Consider the following 21,228-nt stretch of genomic DNA (forward strand, 5'->3'; position numbering starts at 1 on the left):
TCTCACAAATGTGAGCCTTGATGATTTTTTCAAAGATTTTGCCAAGGATGGAGGTGAGACTGACTGGCCTATAGTTTCCCGGGTCCTCCTCGGTGACTGGGGGTGCACCTGGGATCCCCCCATGGCCAATTGCCCAGTTTGGGGGGCACGGGGCAGGTCCCTGTGCTTTCAGTGGTGGACCCAGAAGTGGACTGGAAGTACTTCCCTTCCATGTCTGGGTTCACTGCCAAGCACATGGGGGGGGCATGTTCCTGTGGGACTCTCCATCTGCCCCAGCACTGCAGCATTCATAAGCCATGCCTGGTACCCAAGGTATGTAGAAAAAACAGTTAAAGCAGTGTCTGTGTCTGAATCGCCGATTCTCCGACTCAGCATTGAATCTTCAGATTCGGATTTGGCCAAATCATATCAAGGATAGAGATCCGAATCAATGAACTGAATTACTGACCCCAATTAGGGCCGAATCCAAATCCAAATCGAATACGGCCCATTTTGCACACCCATAGTATCTTGTAGCATAAAGCCAGAACCAGAGAAAATTTCCACCCCCCTGCGCCCCACACACACCTTAAGGCTCTGTTTGTCTTTTTCGGTTACATTCTGCAAAGCTCTTTCAGTTGCACAAAGGACTGGAAGGAATGCTACTGATAAGCTATGGGAAGTGTCAAACTTTTATTTCAGAAGGCCACATTTATTATAACAACGGTTTAATTCTATAGAGGGATAAGGAGGCTTTACTGACTGCTGGTATCAGCACTGACTTGGTACACTGAGTTTTTCTGTGTAGATTTCAGCTTCCTCATTCATTCCACAGAACAAGGAGATTAAGTGAAGCTAGAACGGTAGCTCGGCACAAGCTTCATTTCTTGGCGTGATCTCAGTGGTTCTCCTACTTGTTCCTTTTTCGGCAGAAAGATCAGCCTCTGCCTTGTTGGGGCTGAGGAGAGATGTAAAAACCAAAGCCAGCTCTTTTTACACCATTGGGTCTGTTTCTTCTGTCAGCTCCGTGGAGAAATGATGGTCTGTAGCACCCTGCAAATAAAACTGTGTTTTATGTTTTCTTTTGGAGAAAAGAGGCAATATTTGCTTTGTGTTTGTGGTGAGGAGAACACAGTCTTCTAAGAGACTAGGGGCCTGATCCAATACCCTTGAAAGTCAACAGAGAGCTTTTCATTGATCATGGTAACAGCTTTTATAATGGTTGTTTTGTCTCCCTGTAACAGGCTGTTTCAACAACTTGAAACCCACAGGGCTCCCATTGTCTTCTCAGTATAAGAATTTAGCTCCTCTTAACACTTGTGGGACTCCACTGTAAATGTATAAAGTTTATCCCTGTGCAAAGGAGGAGCGCAAGGCATAAGTAGCTCTAAAGGAAGACTTGAGACTGGCAAAAGATGGAGCTGCACCCAGGCTCCCCTGAACTCAGCAGAGTTGGAGGAAACTCAGGGCCTAGACACATGAAACATTTGCACCACTATTACTTATATTAGTTCTGTATTCTGATATAAATTACACTGGGACTCTGGAGTGAGCAGACATACAGCTATTCCAGAGTAGCTGCATGTAGTTGGTGGCAGAAGAGTGAGTAATAACCTGTGCCATGTCCATAAGCTGCAGGCACAACTTGTGTCAGTATAGTTTACCCCCATTTTTTTAGCACTGGATTTTCCTGTGGGTCAGATGAGAACTTTTTCATGCTGACAAGAGCTAGTGTTTCAAAAAAACAGGATCTCTACAGATTAACACAATCTACTTGGTTTATAAAATATATCCAGGCAAGTTCATGTTTGTTCTCAGTTCACTGACATCCAATTCAGTAGCAGATCAGTAACTAGACCCATATTAATGGTAGCAGCATCTGAGCAACATTATCTTCACCATGGTATCACCAAGGGCTCTGAAACGTGTGTCAATTGCTTGTGAGGTGTAGTGATCGTTGGGGTCAAGAAATTGTGGAGCAATAAACAACCTCTGCAGACTCATTCTCTTCCACTAACTAGCTAACTAACTAACTGAGGGACCATTCCTCAATTCCCAACTTTCTTGGTGTCTTGTTAGGGAGCATCTCTAAATGATAACTTCTACATAAGGTAGCCCCAAGAAAAAAAGATTTCCCCCCTTTTCAGCTGGCCTCAATCTCAACATTTTTATTAAGTTCTTAGTCAAATTGTCCCCAGTGGTTCTGATGCTCAGCTACGGCAAGCTGGGGCCATTGAGATGTGTTGCTATATTCCAGGACTTAGACAAGAATTTGGACCAAAGAGTTTAAGGAGCAAATCTTGTGGATGAAGCATGGGAGAGAATTAGTAACATATGTTGACCGACTGGTTGTAGGGTTATATCTACAGATCTCTGTTGAAGGTACTGAACACAAACAGGCCGGGATTTTCAAAACAGCTAAATGGACCTGGCTGTCCAACTTCAATTAAAATTGAAGGAGAGGTGGGCACCCAAATTCCTTTAGGTTCTTTAAGAAAGTACCTAATAATGACTCTCTGGTCACAATACTGCAGGAACTTGCTGTTTCATTTTATCCTTGTCATAAACAATAGGGGGAAGGGAAGGAACTACTTCAGACTAAACAGGAAGTAAGGAAGGCGTGGAGCATAGGCCCATCCCATAATACTCTGTTCAGGCCAATTACTGTCTTGATGACCTTTTTCCTACAGACCTTTGGAAAGCACAGCCTTGATTTTCACGTCTAAGAGACTGCTATTTTTTCCATCAAAGGTTGAAGTCTTTTGCAGCAAATAACTCAGGTATACAACAACGTGTGATCTGAAAGTGAGGCAGGTATTAGTCACTCTGTTTCTGAAGCTGTTGTGTAGTATTAATTAAGACGAGAGCTCTTGACTGGTCTCCTGAGGTGTGAAGCTCTGTCTCATTGCAAATGCACCCAGAGTTCCTGGGTGTGCTGAGTACAAAAGCTCACTGTGTGACAGGGCTGGCGGTGCAGGGGTTTCTTTGTAATCTGATTGCTTAGGAAAATTGTTCTCTAATGCCAATCTAATGAAAATCCACTTTTGGGTAAACAATAAAGAACAGGGGAAAATAGAATGGGAGGAAAGCAAGAAAAATGCCATTGTAATGGAGCCATAAAACAGAAGGTTCAGCTGTTCCTTAGAAGTTCTTGGGGTCGTTGTTTCTCAAAAGTTTTGACAAAACTTACTGAAACTCCAACTTCCATCTGTGGGGAGAGCTAGGAAAGATAAGTTCTGTGTGGCTCGTATGGCAATTACAGATTGGACGGAGAGAAGCTCTTGGCATTGCTCTTTTGCAGTGTGGACATACAAATTCTTTTAACAATTCCATTGTTATTTTAGCAATTAAAGAAATCTTTTGGCAAAAATCTAGTGGTCTAATAAAAGATATCTCCTCTACCATGAGTCCTGATTCCTTTTGCCTCTAGACCAGTATATGGCTATGACCCGGATACCTAACAATTCTGTTCATCTTTTTAAGATCCATTTTTCTACCAGTCAGTCTTCTCTGCCATCAGGTGCTAAAAAGCAGGCTGGGTAGCTTCCCATCATCACACATGGTAGCAGTGAGACAATCAGAGCGGACTCGTCAGGATATGTTCTCCCCATGTATCAGGGCTCTTTTCATCTCTACCTCACCCCTGTCAGTGCCCCCATCTTCCTCAGGATGCTCCTTGCATTGGGGCATCTGTGAAGGCAGCACAGCAGCACCCTGTGTTCATGGAGAAGGCCTGTTGCCAGCTCTCTTGCCCCTTTCCTCCATCTGTGGGAAAGCAGAGGGGCCAGAAGGAAGCCTGAGTCCAGCCCTTCACGGCAGGGGACATCCAAATATAGAGAAAATTCAGACCTGAGCTCTCTTTCTGCTGCTTTTTCTTCCTGCCTTGTCCATCAGTGTGAAGCAAAGACTGTTCTGATTGAACAGATTTGTTCACCCTTTTGTGGGGGAAAAACATGAACAATCACAAAACAAGAAGGCACATTTTCGACTCATCCCAAGCTCATCTTGGCAGAGAAACTTGACGTGGATTTGTTTCCTGCACCTTTCATATACAAATTGGCACTGTTCCATGTTGATATAAGTGTCTGTGTAAGAATAGCTTGCAAATTCTTCAGGAAAAGTGCATTCCTTTTTTGCTTTTAATTGCTCCTTGTTATGTGAAGCAGAAATGTGAAGGCAGTTGTTAAAAAAAAAACCACACCTCCCTTATAAACTAAGGCCATGTTTGCATTGCCTCTGTAGCAAACTCTGGCCTGTCACTGAAAGGAAGCACACAATTCCTGCCTAGTATGCACCAAAACCTGGAAATTAGGCAGTCATGAACTTAGCATGGCCTTAAGAACACGTAAAGTAGCATCCCTGAGAGGGCAGAGCTGAGGCTTTGGTGTGGTGGGAGTCCTAATAAGCAGATGACATATACTTCTCAGAGTATTTCTGGACACACCATGGAAGAATGGTAGACAGACTTGGGTTATATTGGGCTTTGCTCTCTTCAAATGGTTTCAAGGTCCATCACGAAAGTTATTGTATTTAGATACAAACAGGTCTGAATAGAAACTCCTCTTTTAGTTTGCAAGAATAGATGGATAGGAACAAGGATGCAACTTTTATTCTATGGTTGTGCAGCACCTGGCACCGTTGAGCCATCCTGGTTGAAGTGCCTACTGGCATTGTGGACAGACAGACAGATGGACCAAGGCTTTTATTATATTAGAGTTCCTGCATCCCAGCATCCAGCAAGCAGCATTCAAGCCTCAGCTGGATCTCAGTGGGCCACCTAACCTGAACTGCAGTGAAATGGATCCAATAATATCAGGGATTGCAATTTTAGTTGGGTGAAAACTGAAAAATGGAAAAGTATCAGGTTTTTTTCCCCTACAAGAAATCCAACTACATACAGGAAAAACTGGATTATTAATGTTAGGAATTGTTATTTTGATGATACATGCATTCTTTTTTTCTAATCAAAAAAGGCTTTTTTAGCAAGTGCAGTTGCTGAACTGGATCAAGACAGAAAATTTGCAAATAATCCCAGCTTCTGCAGTGTGTCAACTGGACTTGTATATATTTGGACTGTAGAGTTTGTTTCCTGAACTTTACATATTCAGCACATTTAGATCTTAGAGCAATTTTTGTAGCAAGTAACATTTAATAAGCTGGCCATGTAAGAGATTTATTGTGTGCAGGGTAAAACAATGGAAAAGCAGTATTAATATCAGCTGCACTTACACAGCTAATGATCTCAGGTAAGGAGCCTGGATAAAATCTGCTCTTTCCACGTGCAGGAGTCTGCAGTTTTTAATATAGACTCATAGGACTGAAGACTGAATTAACTCAATGCAGTAAATCACTAGATCTGGAAAGTAAGGCACAGATAAGAGACAAAACATCAAAAGCATCACTTACTTCCCTCCATATAACATGAAGAGTGGGTTTCTTTGCAACATTGACTGTTTGATAGTGTGATGGGTGAAATTACTTGCCATTCTTCCAGCTCACTTCTGGCAAGGTTTGTTTCTTTTTTTGGTTGCCTTCCCAGCACTTGTGTAGCTAGGTTATCCATTACAAAGATAGGGGCTGATATCTCCTTTATAGACTAGGTGTCCTTGTAAATTTTTTTTACCTTGAATGTCTGTGATCCTGTGATGCAGCAAGTTGCAACAGCCAGGGTTGAGCCTGTACAGAGCTCCATTAAGCTGGATCAAGACTTCTTCCAATAATCAAAGTCACTCATTTAAAGATAGCTTTGGGTATGCTTACACTACACTGCAATCCTCACTGTAGACATACCTAAGGAAACATCCTGTTGTGTGTTTTTTTTCCAATTTGTGCCAGTGTGAGAGTCTTTGTTTTCCTAAATTAACATTTAAAGCCAAATCAATAAGGTCAATAGGACTAAAACACATATGGAAAGTAAAGACTATCTTTTAAGGTTGAAGTTATTGGCTTTCTGCTTGTTAAAAGTCCCTGGCTTTAATAATATTAATTTTCCAGAGTGTAATTTGAGTGACAAAGCTCTGCATTGAGGGGAAAGTGAAAATTTGTCTAATCATTAAATCTTCTTGGCCAGATAACTCTAATAAGCTGCCCTTTAATATTACACTTCTATTTAACTGATATATATTAACGACAAAAGATCCATAAAATAATCCGTCAACATTTTTGCCTGTTGACTGATCAGAAGACTGTTTTTTGTTCATAACAATCTGATTATCTTAACGCTAAAGGAAATAATCAACTTCTATTGGCAGCTAGTACTGTCACTGCCATGTTTAGGCCAGGTACTATGGCTGTGCAAAGCTTCAGTCCCTGATTCTATTCGGCTGAGATTTGGCCTGATTTGGTGGCTGAATCGCCGAATCAAATCAAAGGACCCTTTAATTTCTCCAAATTGAATTGGAACCCTACGAATCAATTTGGAGAGATTCGGAAAGATTCGGACATAGACACAGCTTTAAATTTTTTTTCTACGTACCTCTAGGTAGCAGGGGGCTTGTGGATGCTGTGATGCTGGGGCACATGGAGAGTCCCACAGAAGCATGGTGGGGTCCCCACCGTGCTCAGTAGCAGACCCGGAAGTGGACCAGAATCACTTCCGGTCCACTTCTGGGTCCACTGGGAAGCATGCGGGGCACCCCTGCTCCACACCCCCCTGGCTCGGCGACTAGTCCCTCCTGGGTCCGGGGGGGCACCCAGGGTCCCCCCATGGCCAACTGCCGAGCTGAGCAGGCACAGGGGTCCCCCAGCACACTCCCTGGCAGACCTGAAAGTGGACCAGAAGTACTTCCAGGACCAAAAGTACATGCTGAGCACGTGGAGGGTCCCCCCCACGCTCCTGTGAGACGCTCCATCCACCTCAGCATTGCAGCATTCATGAGCTGCACCTGCTACCTCAAGGTAAATAGAAAAAGCTTTTAAAGCTATGTCTTTGGCCAAATCGTTGATACTCCGAATCAGCATTGAATCTTCAGATTCAGATTCAGCTGAACCGAATCAGGGACAATGATCCAAATCAATGAATCAAATCACTGCCCCTGATCAGAATTGAATAGGGCCTGCTTTGCACACCCCTACCTAGTACAGACATCATACTTATACCAGTCTAATTGATTGGAAATCAATCTAAATGTACGCCAATACAGAAATTTGGTGCACACAGACTGGCCTAAAAATGGTGGAATGCAGACTAAGATAGACTTGGATCGATGTGCACTCAAATCTAATTGATTTAGGTTAGACAGGTGAATCATTATTTTGTACGAGATCCATTCAAGTTTGATTTCTGTCCACTGGCATCCACACCTCCTCTGTGGCTCTCCACTGTTTCTCCCTTGCAGGAAGGCACACTAACACTTGGCCCACACTTGGCTGCTCTGTCCATGCACCCACCCCCGAGCTCTCTGAGCCGAGCCATCACAGCCCCTCTCTCTAGCCCTGCCTCATGCATCCTCCCACAGGCAGGAGTAGAGCCATCCCTAGGGGTGTGCAGGGCCCGAGACATATCAGCCTGTGTGGGGCTGGTGGGGGAGGGGGTAGCAACCACCTGCAGAAGACAGCAGCAGGAAAGCAGGGGGTGGCAACTGCCTGCAGAAGCTGGTGGCAGTGTCAGCAGTGGGGGTGGTGGTGACCACTGGCAGAAGCTGGTGGCAGTGGTGGCAGGGCAGTGGCAGGGCCTGTACAGCACTGTCCATGGGGCCCCCAAAAGCACGGAGGCCAGGGTGGTCGCCCAGATTTGCCCTCCCCAAGGGTTGTCTGTGTCTCTTGTATGAGCATCTGTGTCTCCTGCATGAGCCCCGGTACCTGGGCACCCAAGTCCTGGGGCCATGTCCCCATACCCCATGATATACCCACAGACCTGACACTGAGCCCAGGAGAACCCTCACACATGGATACAGGCCCATGTCTGCCAACCCTGGCTCCTGCAGATCCAACAAGGCACACCCAGCCAGCCACTCCCCCCATAACCCCACACGTAGGGACAGACCCACAAACCCCAACCCTAGCTCCCTCATACCATATTGCAGTGGCCAGAGCTAGGCACCCTCCACGTGGACCCCAGCATGAATCCCCCACCCCTCCAAGCAGGAGCTGGTGTGGACAGTCTCCTCTGGTGGGTCAGGATGGTGGGGGGCAGAATATCGGGACTAGGCCTACATGAAGGCAATCCTGTGACCTCTGTGGCTTGGCCATGGCCAGCAGGTACCCAGGCCATGGGCACCTGGGGTGCTGCAAGGGATTTTTGGCCTGCAGCTGCAGTGTCCCAGACTACTGAGGTAACATTATGTGTGGGGGACACTGATCTTCCAAGCTAGAGCAGCCAGGCAGATTCCCCTGGAAAGTTCAGAAACAGGTGGGGCATGGCCACATGTCTTCATGTTGCAGGTAAATTACACTGGAAATTTCCAGACCAGGGAGTAGGGCATTGCTAGAATCATGGGGTTTCTGCTGGAAGCCCCTGGAAAGTTCGAGGTTGGAGGATTGGGCTGAGGGGTGGAGCCCTCGCCATGCTGCAGCAGGGGCCATTCCTAGCTGCAGTGAGAAGAAAAGCCATACTCTGGGACCCATACCTATGTTCCTCCACAGCTCCTTCTATCCTTCTACCCATCTTTCGATCCTTCCCCTGACAGCCAGACCCTCACTCAGCCACCCATGGTGCTGAGACACCCACAGGCACTGCCTCAGACCATAGATGACACCATCTGCCCTCCTCCACTAACAACCCCAGTCACACAAGTGGGCCTATGAGGAGATGAAGGGGGCCTCTTTGCCATCTGGGGTGAGGAGACGACCTGTCACCAACTTCAGAAAAGGCACCAGAACAGGGCTATCTTCAAGAGCATTTCCCAGCAGATGCAGGCGTGAGGCCAGAAAAGGTATTGGGAGCAGTGCTGTGCCAAGACCAAATGGATGAAGATGCAGTATAAGTTCATGCATGATGCCAACATAATGGAGTCCTTGATGACCTTGTCCTTGTTGGTCACATGCGAGTTGGTGGCCCAGTCCAGGACACTTAGCAGGTGAAGGATGGGGTGGCCCTGTACAGGACGTTCAGCTGCTGCTCTGGGGCATGAAGCCATGTGCCACTAGGGTTGTTGTGTATCCGGGTTTTCCCAGACACGTCCTCTTTTTGAGTCCTCTGATCTCCATCTGGGTGTTGTTTTTTTTAAATCTGACCAAATGTCCAGGATTTTGCTTTGCTCCGCTGGTGGGAGCAGGGGGAGGGCAATAGGATGCAGCAAGGAGCACAGACATACCTTCCTGCAGCTGCAGAGGCGGCACAGACTCACGTGGTGCTCCCTGCTGCCTCCAATCACTCTCCCTCTGCTCCCACCAATGGAACAAAGCAAAATCTCAGACATTTGGTCAGGGCGGGGGCTGGGGCTGTGACAGGGAAGGGGGGACGGGGATGGGAGGTTGCCTGGCCCTCCAGTGGGGAAAGGGGTGAGGAGCCCTTTGAGGGCAGTGGGGAACTTTGTGGCTGGCCAGTAGCACAGGGGTTAGTGCCTGGGCTCACAGGAGATGCTGATGGGGTGAGGGTCATGGGAAAGGAGAGGGGCCATGCCCAGGCTGCCTGGCACAACACCCCCATCCCAGGGCAGGGGGTGCCACAAGCCTCCCCTCCTTTTCCTCCAACCTGTGCTGGGGCCACATGCACTCTTGCTGCTGCCTGCATGAATCAAAGTCACTGCACTCCAGCCCAGTCAGGATGGGGACACCCGGGGCCTCTCCAGTAGGATTTGGGGGGGGCGGGCAGGGGTCTGCAGGCCAGGAATGAGGGGCACCGGTAGGGCTGGGGGGATGACTGTGGGTGGGGACTGAGGGGCACTGGTGGCACCAGGAGGCTGCGGGTTGGGAGTGAGGGGCACCAGCAGGGTTGGGGCTGAGCAGGGGGAGTTGTGGGTCAGCAGTGAACAATACCATCATGGCCCAGGAGTGCTGTGCCACAGTGCTGTGGTTTGGGAGTGAGGGGCACTGGCAGGGCTGGGGGGGCAGGGCTGTGGCTCAGCAGTGAGAGGCAGCAGCAGGGGCAGGTGCAGGGTACTGACATGTCACTGCCCCCCCCCCGCCTTCATATTCCCCCCCCAACATGTGACAGCTGTCCCCTTTTTGGATCTGGAAATATAGTAACTGCAGAGCCACGGGGACCAGTTGTTGGGTCATGTCCAGGTGGGCATGCATGATATCCCGCAGCCTCTGGTGAGAGTTGTGCAAGGTGACAAGCAGGGCATGCTTCAGCTCCTGGGTGTCTGTGCTTGGGCATGGGTGGCAGGATGCCATGGCAGGGTACAGGCAGGCCGGGACATGTCTAACTCATGACAGAGGTCACTTATTCTGCAGCTTTTCTGGAAACCAAGGGTTGGGCATGGGAAAGGGTCCATGATGACGTGGCAGGGGGGTGGGGGGCATGCTCCGCTGTGCTTGACAGTCTCTGGCAGCTGAGGGGGCCATGCTGGGAGGTGTGAAGGAGCATCCCCGACCCGCTAGCCCCAACTGGTGCAGGCAGCCTCTGTGCTCCCTCCCCACCCCAGCCCACCAAAGAGCTACTGATTTAACTTAGGCTACTTATAGAAAACTGCTAAAGTGAGATCAATTCCTCCTTGGTCTTTTTGAATGTTTGTACTTGGCCATACTCGGACCAGAATTATCTGCATTGCAGCTTGCTAATGTGCAAGCTATAGGAAATAAACTCTCATTCTGTGGTACAGTATCAGTCTTTCCTACTAAATATTAAGAGACAAAAGACATCTCAAAGTTACCAGTTACCTCACGGAAATTTCGAGTGCACAGTGAACTTTCTTTAAATACCATTCCATTTTACTCTAAAAGCCTGGAAGATTGCACAGTTTCTGAAATGGAGTTGGGTTTTTTTCCCCCTCTCCTCTTCTATGCGTGGATAATGTTTGTGTGAGAGCTGCCTACAGAGCTTGAACAGGGGACCTCCTGAGCTCAAGGCATAAGTGGCTAAAACTTGAGCTAAAGAGCCCAGCTCACCAACCCAGTGCTGTAACAGGCTTACCTCCTTCGGTGGCTGGGCACAGAAGGGGATATATAACAGACACTGCTCTTTTTTATCCTGTAGAGGTTCTTACGCTGCTCTCAACACTGTCGAATCTGAGTGCCTTCAAGGAGTGCCGTAAGCAGTGGGACTACTCTGAACCTATCATGTGTGATTTTTTCCCACTCCTGTTGTCTTCTTAGAGCTTTATGCATGCAGGGCAGTGCTTTGCTTTACAAAGATCTGACCAGTGGGATATATTTGCATGCTGCAAGTATGCATGTAATGTGCACCTTTTACATTCCACAGATGATTTTCCTAATGAGTGTTTTGCTCTCTTTAAAAGCCCTTTGTGTTTCACAGAGCAGACGCCGTACAGAGCATATCAGCAGGGTGAGTAAGATAAATGGGAACTACTGATGAATCATATTATTCCCTTTACAGGAATGCAAAGCATTTAACAAACTATATACATAAAACAGCAGCCAGAATATGGCATACATATACATAAAACAGCAACAAAATTTAAGTAGTGCACACTGAGGGAAATCAGCATTAGTCAAGGCAGAAGACACAAAAAAGACTTTGCTCTTTTGAGCATGCCTTCATTTTAGAGTTCATCCTAATGCTAGGTACCTGGTTTAGCTTGCTCCTGCTATGAACAGTCATATTGCTACGATTTGCCCCAGTTCCCTGATTTACCTGAGTGCTGATGCTCCGCTCACTCTTGTGCATCACCACGGGTGGATCCCAGGAGGAGCAGTGGTGCAGTCCCACCCCCACTTTGATTCCAGGTCCACCCTATGTTTAAAACCAACTGTCTTGCGGTGGCAGCATTACTATTCAGGCAGTACTTGATTTCACTTGACTTCATGATTTGTTATAATCCACCTGGTTCCTTCTAAACTCTATTCCACAGATGTTAATGGTCCTCTCTCCTTTTTTAATGGTCTTGATGTTTCACTAATCAAGCCATCCTTTCTTCTGCAGTTCAGCTGGCCTGATAATGTAGCACCTGTGAGCCCCTCTAGACATTCATTTAAAGGTGTGAGAGGTTCTTATGTATGATGTATACAATTGTGCCTCCTGCCATGCTGCATGTGCATGGCAGGAGGTGTGACTGTGGGATCCAGCATCAGATCCAATCATGCCTTATTGCCAGTGATAGCAACCCCAACTACCCCTGCGCTGGCAAGTAGCAAGCTCCCATTAGCTGTTGGGGCTTACAGCTGCAGAAGCGCCCTGTGAGCTGCCATGGCTGTGGGTAGTTGGCTGAGAATGGGATGCTGCATTGGCTCAGAGTCCTGCAGCTGCAGGACTCCCAACTGCGGCTGTGCATGGTGCATCCCTGTGTTTGGGAGGCCTGTCAGCTGACAGGGCTCCTAGCTGTTGGGGGCATACTGTGCTGCACATACAAATTAAAGCTGGATAGAAACCACCTATAAGGGTATTATATGTTTTCCAGCTCTAACTTTATGGCTGGATGGACTGTTTTATGGCATGATAATTTACTTTGCACATGTAATCTGTCTAAATTAATTGTACCATTAAGCAGGTAATTGGACAATACATGTAATGTGTAGAGGGGGGCAGCCTATTTCACAGTACTGCAGGCTGTTTCTAACTCTAGCTACGAGTATTCACTCAGGTGAACATCAACTCAGGTATGGAAATAAGTTTCACTGAAGCATTGCTCTGTCAACATGCTCCAGAAGGGTAGATTTTGCTTTATGAATCTGAAAGAGATGTAGATTTAATTCTAATGGCAACAGGATTGAAGAAACAGTATCTTTTGATTATTTTTTGCCTAGTGTGTTGTGGTTTTTATATATAATATGATATGGTAAATGAACACACATTCCAGTACAGTAATATTTCTTTTTTGCTTTGATCTTCAACTGAATAATATACCCCTAGGCCCCTAGCATATTAGCAAAGCTTCTAGTTTCTTTTCATCTGGAGAAAAAAGGTGTGTTGTGTTATTTGTGATGATGCACCACATCTTCTGCACTTCACCTTTCAAAATCCTAGATCTGCCCACGTGTGTCGCTGAGATGTCTGGAGGCACGTGGCATTTATTGGTACTGCAGCAAGCTGATGTGGTCTGTGATTCTTTCTCAGTGAACTGTAAAAAAATCTCTCTCCTATGAGGGGCATGGAGACATGGTGGTTAGGCACTGAGGCACTGATAGGACTTGAGCGATAGAACCTGAGCTCCAAATTATATCCCCAGCTGAAGCCGCCTCATTTAATGCATCACCCTGCTTGGGTCAGAAGGCTTTGTATGTAGAGAGGATGAGAGGCAAGAGCCATACCTGAGTAAGAGTCTGGGTTAACTGCAAAGAAACTGCCAAGGGATTTTTAAAATACCTAGAAAATGGTAGCCAGCATTTAAGAGTTGGAAAATAGCTGGGAGCTGTTGAACTGAAAATTTTTTTAAAAATCGGGTTGGGTTGAACCAAAACAGAAATCTACAGAAAATGGAAATGAAAATTTGGAGTCAATTAGAAACATTTGATTTGACACCAAACAAAATTTTAGGTGTCGTTTAACCTTTTTGTCATTCTCTTCTTTTTAATTTTGGTAATTTATTAAATGGAACCTGGCACTGCAAAATTAAAAATGTCTCTTGTGGGAAGGAAACACTGCTATTTCTGACAGGATGAGTTTCATTTTGAAAATGCTGTGATGAAATATTTCTACATTTTCAGAATGCATTCCCTTTTTTTTTTTTGCAGCCAGGACTTTTTGCTGAATTTGACCTACATTTATAAATAGCTTAAATCTCCCGAAGACTCCATTTTTCTGCAAATTTACTTTAAAAAGAAATCACATAATTGTAGTGTGGAGCCATACGCAAACACAGCATTGAATAACCCAAAGTAGGAACATAGTCTCTAGTCTCTAACTTAATTGCCATAGCTAAAAATGTTTTCAAAGCCTCCAAATTGGCTTTGGTATCCCAGTATATTTCTGGTATCTTTTTACCCATGGTCTCTCTGGTGGGTACTTAGACAAAGGTATCTTCTGGCTCTGTGATTGAATATATGGGACAACAAGTGTTTTTAATGAAACTGGTAGAAACTTGTGCCTCTGCTTTTTCTCTCTTGGTGTCATTAGTATTTCCAGAGTAATGTGCTGCGTCTCAGGCAGCTGTCTTGAGTCTTTGATGGCTTTGAGTCCAAAGAAAATGTCTCTTCCAGATGTCACATTTGAGGAGGGAAATGCTTACAATGAAGATGTTAATCAGGAAACCTGTACTTTCTGAAATTACGATGTCAGGCAAGATTGCTCCATAGAAACTGATCAAATATTTACTGCACAAAAAAATAACTCTAAAAGAACAATAAGGTTGCAAAGTCAAGCAATCAAGCACTGGGAAATGCTAGACACTGAGACTGCCTGTACAGCCTTGATTCATCACTCTCTTCCTTGTTTGAATAAGACTATCTTTAATTATGTGACTACATGCTGGGGTTTTTTCCACAGGAACTCAGCTTTATTCAGTGCACAGGTTGGACATTGCTCAATTAATGAGCAGCTTTTCCACAATTTGTTTCATCCTTATTGTTTAGTATGTGGCCCTACACCTCTTTTATTGTATGATACGTTATTTAGAAATCTTTCAGAGTCAAGGGGGCTGAGTCTTAGTGACTGTATTTTAACTGATTAGCATTGCACAACGGGAATTTGTTGGGATGGGAGCAATACAATAACTGGTTTTGTATTGTTCCAATAATGGGAACAATAAAATAACTGGTTCTAACTGGCTTTTGCAGGAGCCTCTTAAAGATGCAATTTCCTGATCCTTATTTGACACTACTCAGACTTCACTCTGAAGAGAGAATTATTGTTTTGACATGCTCTCCTCTATGATACTCACCAACAGAATATCTAAGTACTGAAAAAATGTTCATTAATCTTCTCAAAATCCCTATGAGATTAAGGGTGGCATGATCTCCAAGGTTAGAAGCACAAGAATGATTAAAACATGTCCACATTTTGGGTGCACAATGTGAAAGGTTTCAGGGTCTCATATAGACTATACTGTCATATAGTCTTTAATATGTTCAAAGCACACTCATTGATTTAGTTGCACCTATGAGTGCTTAGCACTTCTGCAAATCTGACCTCAGGGTTTGGGGTCAGGCACTCAAAAAAAAAAAAAAGCCATGCAGTTGAAGACTGCTTACGGAGTGTTTAGTTGAAGTGACTTTCCTTAGCATTTGACAGCAGTAGTAGGTTATCCTCTATCAGGATGACATTGTTAGACCCCGGCTCCATGTGGCGCCCAATGACTAGGGAGATGACAGTCCAATTGCTCATGGGTCCTGTTACTCATTTGCCAGAGCAAGCAGGGAGCAAGCACCAGCACACATTGCTCATAACAGCTTTATTCAGAATGGAGACAGCTTCGGGCGAGTTCCTTCACAGACACCCAGTCTATGAACGCAGGGAGCAGCAACAAACAATAGTTTTTTTCCTCTGTTTATAGACTTTGGTTTATACTCATTAACATTTATTCCACCCTGTCCCTCCTTCTATTCTGCCCATTTCTCCTTCTATCTCAAGCTCCACCTCTGTTTACTGTTTGCTTCATTAGCATGGAATTGGCTATGCATTTCATTTATTTACATGTCTTTTTGCTATAAGTGCATGTCTAAGACCTTGACTCATCTTCTTTGGTCAATGGGCGGATTTTGACTAAAACCTGGAAGCTTCTGGAGGCTTCTTCACCAATCACCATTCACCTTTTTGCGTATATTCTTTTTGGATTTTTTTACCAATTACGTGTTGTTTAGTTCTAGTCTGCTTTTCTGTCTCATGTTGTATGTACCATCCCCACCCTTTTGGGGCCCCTGTATCTTATCTCATTCCTCACTGTAGCTGGTTCACAGCGCACAGGCTGCTTTTTTCCAGAAAAATGGTTAACACAATTAAGATGGTTAGTTAGCATAAGCAAATGGATGGCTTAGCATAAGCATTCTGCCTTGTGGTTAGCAGCTCTGCATTAGAGCACCCTTGTGCCTCAGCCATCCCCCCTACAGCACGTTGAGCCAGGATGGAGCAGCCCCAGGCCGGCAGGCTGAGCCCCTGGTCTCTCTGCCAGCTGGGGCTGCTCCACCCCGACTCAATGTGCTGTGGTCCCGGCCACATGTTCAAACAGCACACCCAGGAGCAATCGCCTCTGGCGTGATATGCACTGGAGCTTATTGCTCCACATTAACTGGCCATGTAGACATGTCCTGTGTGTCTCAAGGATGAGCAGTGATTCCAAAAGGATCATCAGCATGCTATGGAGCGCTCTGGCCGTTGTATTTCCCCATGAGCTCTTTGACGTCATAAGTGACTGGTGTGAGTTCCCTGCCTGTACTGAAGAAATGGAAACTGCTATGAATCTTTATTCCCTGAGTAGCATGATGGGCAATCAACAGGGCAGAGACCTCTAATTGGCAGATGCATCATGCCTACTTTATGAACCAAAAAAACCCCAAAACCTCCAAACAAAACAGTTACACATCTAGTCTCCATTGCACGTAATGTAGTCAGGCATATGAAGATGGGGCAGAGAGTTGTGTGATGAAAGGGATTTTTTTTTGCCTTTTGTTTTTAAGGAGGCTCTCAGAGATTGAAAACCTGAGACACGCTGACTTAAGAGAGGAATTGCATTCAGAAAGGAACTGCCATCCAGATGAAGGCTAATATTTATGGTATGGAAAACAGAATCCCAGAGCAAGGGAAGATGAGTAAGTTTCACGTATACCTGTCAACAGCCTGAGAAACAAAAGGAAAATCTTTTCTTTGTCCAAGGCCTTATAAGGAAATCTCTGAAAGGGAGTTCTGTCAGCAGGGCTGAAGATTAGCCTATAAAGATGTTTATGTGAAGGAAGTCAAGTGGTTAACCCTTGCTGAGAGTCCCCTTCTCAGAGAAATCACTAGGATGACTTCTGATCTGAGAGATATACAGCATGACTGACAAAGGGATTTCTTGAACATATCTGTAATCTGCCTCAGCTCTGCATCAGACAGAGGCAGTTGTAATGCATGCTCAGTTTAAACACTCTTTTGTGTGTTGCACTGCTCAGGAATTTATTTTGGCAATTTATCGCAAATACAAAATGTAATTATTTTTAAATACTTCCTGCGGCTTGAGCTGCACTGTTCAAAATAAAAGATGACAGCTTAACTTTTTAAAGGAAAAGTAGGGTGCAGCCTGGGTGCACACAGGTATGTACTCTCTTGTCCAAGCGAAGGGGATTGTTAGCTGGCAGGTGTGCTGTGGACGGACGTGCAGACTGCTCACAGTTTCTCTATGTCCCAAAAAAGCCAGGCCAAGACAATCTGGAACTTAACTATATACAAATTTATTATTATTTACGTAAGTGGCTAAAAGATGAACATAAATATAAACATATGTACAGATATATATATATAAGTATATATTCAGATATATAACTAGAAACCTTATTCTCTATAATGGGGTACCACCACTGGGGTTTCAGGTAAGTGATGAGTAAGTACAGGCAAGCATCAAGGAAGGGGTCCCAGCAGAACCCCGCCTAAGAGTCATATACTCTATTAAACTATGCATATACAATTCTAAAATACACAAAATATAAGACGCAGTGTTATAAAATATGAGGCAATACTGCTGGACACTCACATGAGAAAATGTATCCCTATATATTTCCAAGATTCTCTCTCTCTCTGTAGGGTACAGACAACCAACTATACTATTGGGTCAAATTCTTTCATGATATAACACAACTGAAAACAGCTGAATTGTACAGGGGATAAGATTGGTTTCCAAAGCCTTAATTTTCCAATTGAAAAATTCCCAGCATGTCATTTATTCCATACTTTTAGCCTCTTTTTCTGAAGTTGCAATGTCTGCATGTCTGCTATTAAGACTATTACTAGTTATATAGGCTGCACTCGTGAGAGTGATATCTGGGGCTGAGTATCAGGGAGAATACTGAAGTTGTCTTATTTATGTGGGAGCTATTGAATTTACTTCAAATGCTCTGTTCAAAATGTTGTCCTGTGTTGTTCACAATACAAATAGTGCAGTTTCTAATTAATGAACTATCCACTGCTCTTCTTGAATGGCCAGCTTGCTGTAAAATTGGTAGTTTTTCTTTCTACGTGAATTCCCCACCATGCAATCACATACCTTGTATTCTTTGTAGGTGACCTAAAAAGCCCAGGAATTTGCAGAATGAAAAGTACCACTTTCCTATTGCATGACCAATTGGAGCTTTTCCCTGTGACCCAATCAGTTAGCTTGGGGCTTGCAGAGCTATTTTTGTTATGGCAAAAAATTGGCCATGCAAGTATTAAGTGAAGCAAAAACAAATAACAATATGCTTTCTCCAAAATCCCAGTTTCTTGCTGCTGTTTTTCTATTTTTCCTCTCAAACAACTACTGATTTAGCTTTTCATCTCCAACCCATTCCGATTATCCACAAACATGTATCCTAATTCTTGCATTTGCAATCAGGGAAGAAACACTAGTTAGCTCTCTTCAGGCCAAAATGTGCAGTTTCGTGCCCTGGGACCTAGCTTCCCTAGTTCACAGTTGTTTCAAGATAGAAAGGGGCTTAATTATTCTTTCTAATGAATTTGAAGGAGGGTGGTTGGCACACCCATTGCCTCTAATGAGATTTGTGATTGTCTTTGGGTCAGTCCACCTCCATGGCAGCCATTATGGCATAACAATTCTGACACAGGCAAATTTCAGACATGTGGTACAGTTGCTTGCCCAATGCACCTGAACCCCTTGGTTCAGCTAACCAAGACTGGATTCACTACCACACTCATGTATTTTGGGTAATTCTTGCATCCATTTGAGGTGGAAATACAATGAGGACCACTTTTAAAATCTTATATATCAGTTTTTGTTCCTGACCAGGATAAGAAAGGAAGAGGCAAGTGAAAAAAAAAACATTAGGAGCATAAACATTGGGACAAGGTGGAAAGCAAGGAGGAAGGGTTGCCTCTGGCTGCCCTTTGTTTGTTTAGGGGCTAACAATTCCCCCCACCCTTGGACAAAGTTGACAAAATGGCCTCCACATAGGGTCCCTATGGATGGGGAGGATGCTTCACCTCTACAAAAGCTGAGAGAAGAATAATGTTGGAAAATTCATTAGGTCTCAAAAAAACCCCAAACCCAGTGGTTTATTGGAGGTCTGGCCATCTCTGTTCTGGTTGTATCTTGACTGGTTCATCCACTTTTGATAATTCAGCTGTCTTATTCCAGCCATCTCCAAAACCCTACGCAGATCAAAGGGGGTAAGAGGGCACGTCTCCAAGCTAAAAAGGAGGCATACACCCATTGGAAGGGAGGGGCCATCACCAGAGAGGACTGTACCTCTGTTGCTTGGGACTGTAGGGGGATGATCAGGAAGGCCAAGGCAGAGATGAAACTGGGACTAGCTACCCGGATCAAGGACAACAAGAAGTCCTTTTATAAATACATAGAGGGTAAAAAGAAGGTACCGGGTAACGTGGGCCCTCTCTAGGACACGCTAGGAAATCAAGTCATCGCACCAGACAGCAAAGCTAAGCTATTTAACAATTTCTTTGCCTCCATTTTTCTGAGTAGGGACCTGGTCATCCCCCCCACTAGGATCCCTGTAGGCCTCATGGGAGGCACACCCAGGCCTAGGGTCAACAAGGACCTAGTCAGGGAACTTCTGAAGGGACTGCATGTATTTAAATCAGCAGGTCCTGATGATCTCCACCCCAGAGTGCTGAGGGAACTAGCAGAGGTTATTGCAGGATCTCTGGCACGGCTTTATGAACACTCATGGTGCTCTGGCAATGTGCCAGCGGACTGGAAAAGGGCCAATGTAGTTCCCATTTTCAAAAAAAGGGAGGAAGGAGGACCCAGGAAACTACAGACCCATTAGTCTTACCTCAGTCCTGGGAAAGTTTATCTGAGAAAATTATCCTGGCGCATGTCCATGAGGGGCCAGCAGGGGAGACTATGCTTAGGGGCAACCAACACAGGTTCATTAGAGGCAGGTCCTGTCAGACCAACCTGGTGGCCTTATATGAACAGGTCACCAAATCCCTGGATGCAGGTGTCACAGTGAATATAGTCTATCTGGACTTTAGGAAGGCCTTCGACGCGGTCTCTCATAGATTCATAGATGTTAGGGTCAGGAGGGACCTCAATAGATCATTGAGTCCAAACCCCTGCATAGACAGGTAAGAGTGCTGGGTTCAGATAACGCCAGCCAGATGTGTATCTAACCTCCTCTTGAAGACCCCCAGGGTAGGGGAGAGCACCACCTCCCTTGGGAGTCCTTTCCAGACCTTGGCCACTCTAACTGTGAAGAAGGTCTTCCTAATGTCCAGTCTAAATCTGCTCTCTGCTAGCTTATGGCCATTATTTCTTGTGACCCCCAGAGGCGCCTTGGTGAGTAGAGCCTCACCAGTTCCCTTCTGCGCCCCCATGATGAATTTATAGGCAGCCACAAGGTCGCCTCTCAGCCTTCTCTTGCGGAGGCTGAAGAGGTCCAGGTGCCCTAGTCTCTCCTTGTAGGGCTTGGCCTGCAAGCCGTTAACCATAGGAGTGGTCCTTCTCTGGGCACTCTCCAGGTTATCTACATCCCTCTTGAAATGTGGTACCCAAAACTGCATGCAGTATTCCAACTTCGGTCTGACCAGCGCCTGATAGAGGGGAAGTATCACCTCCTTGGTTCTGTTTGTCATGCATCTGCTGATGCACGATGAAATGCAGTTAGCTTTTCTGATGACTTCATCACACTGACGACTCATATTCTCATGTTTCTGTTTCTGTGCTACTAGGCAGGTAATTTCCTATGCAGTAGGTGTGCTGGACATTTTTCCTCCCTAGGTGCAGCACTTTGCATTTCTCCTTGTTAAACTGCATTCTATTGTTTTCTGCCCATTTGTCCAACCTGTCCAGGTCTGCCTGTAGTTGTTCCCTTGCCTGCAGTGTGTCCACTTTTCCCCACAGTTTTCTATCATCTGCTAACTTGAACAGGGTACACTTCACTCCCTCGTCCAAGTCACTGATGAAGACATTGAAGAGTATCAGTCCAAGGACCGAGCTCTATGGGACCCCACTACCCACGCCCTTCCAGGTCGATACCGACCCATCCACTACCACTCTCTGGGTATGACCCTCTAGCCAATTTGCCACCCACTGGACTGTGTAATCATCCAAGTCACAGCCTCTTAACTTGTTCACCAGTATGGGGTGGGATACCGTATCAAAGGCC

The sequence above is a fragment of the Crocodylus porosus genome, unplaced genomic scaffold, assembly GCF_001723895.1.
Source record: "Crocodylus porosus isolate Cpor-Errol unplaced genomic scaffold, CroPor_comp1, whole genome shotgun sequence".
Taxonomy (NCBI): domain Eukaryota; kingdom Metazoa; phylum Chordata; order Crocodylia; family Crocodylidae; genus Crocodylus; species Crocodylus porosus.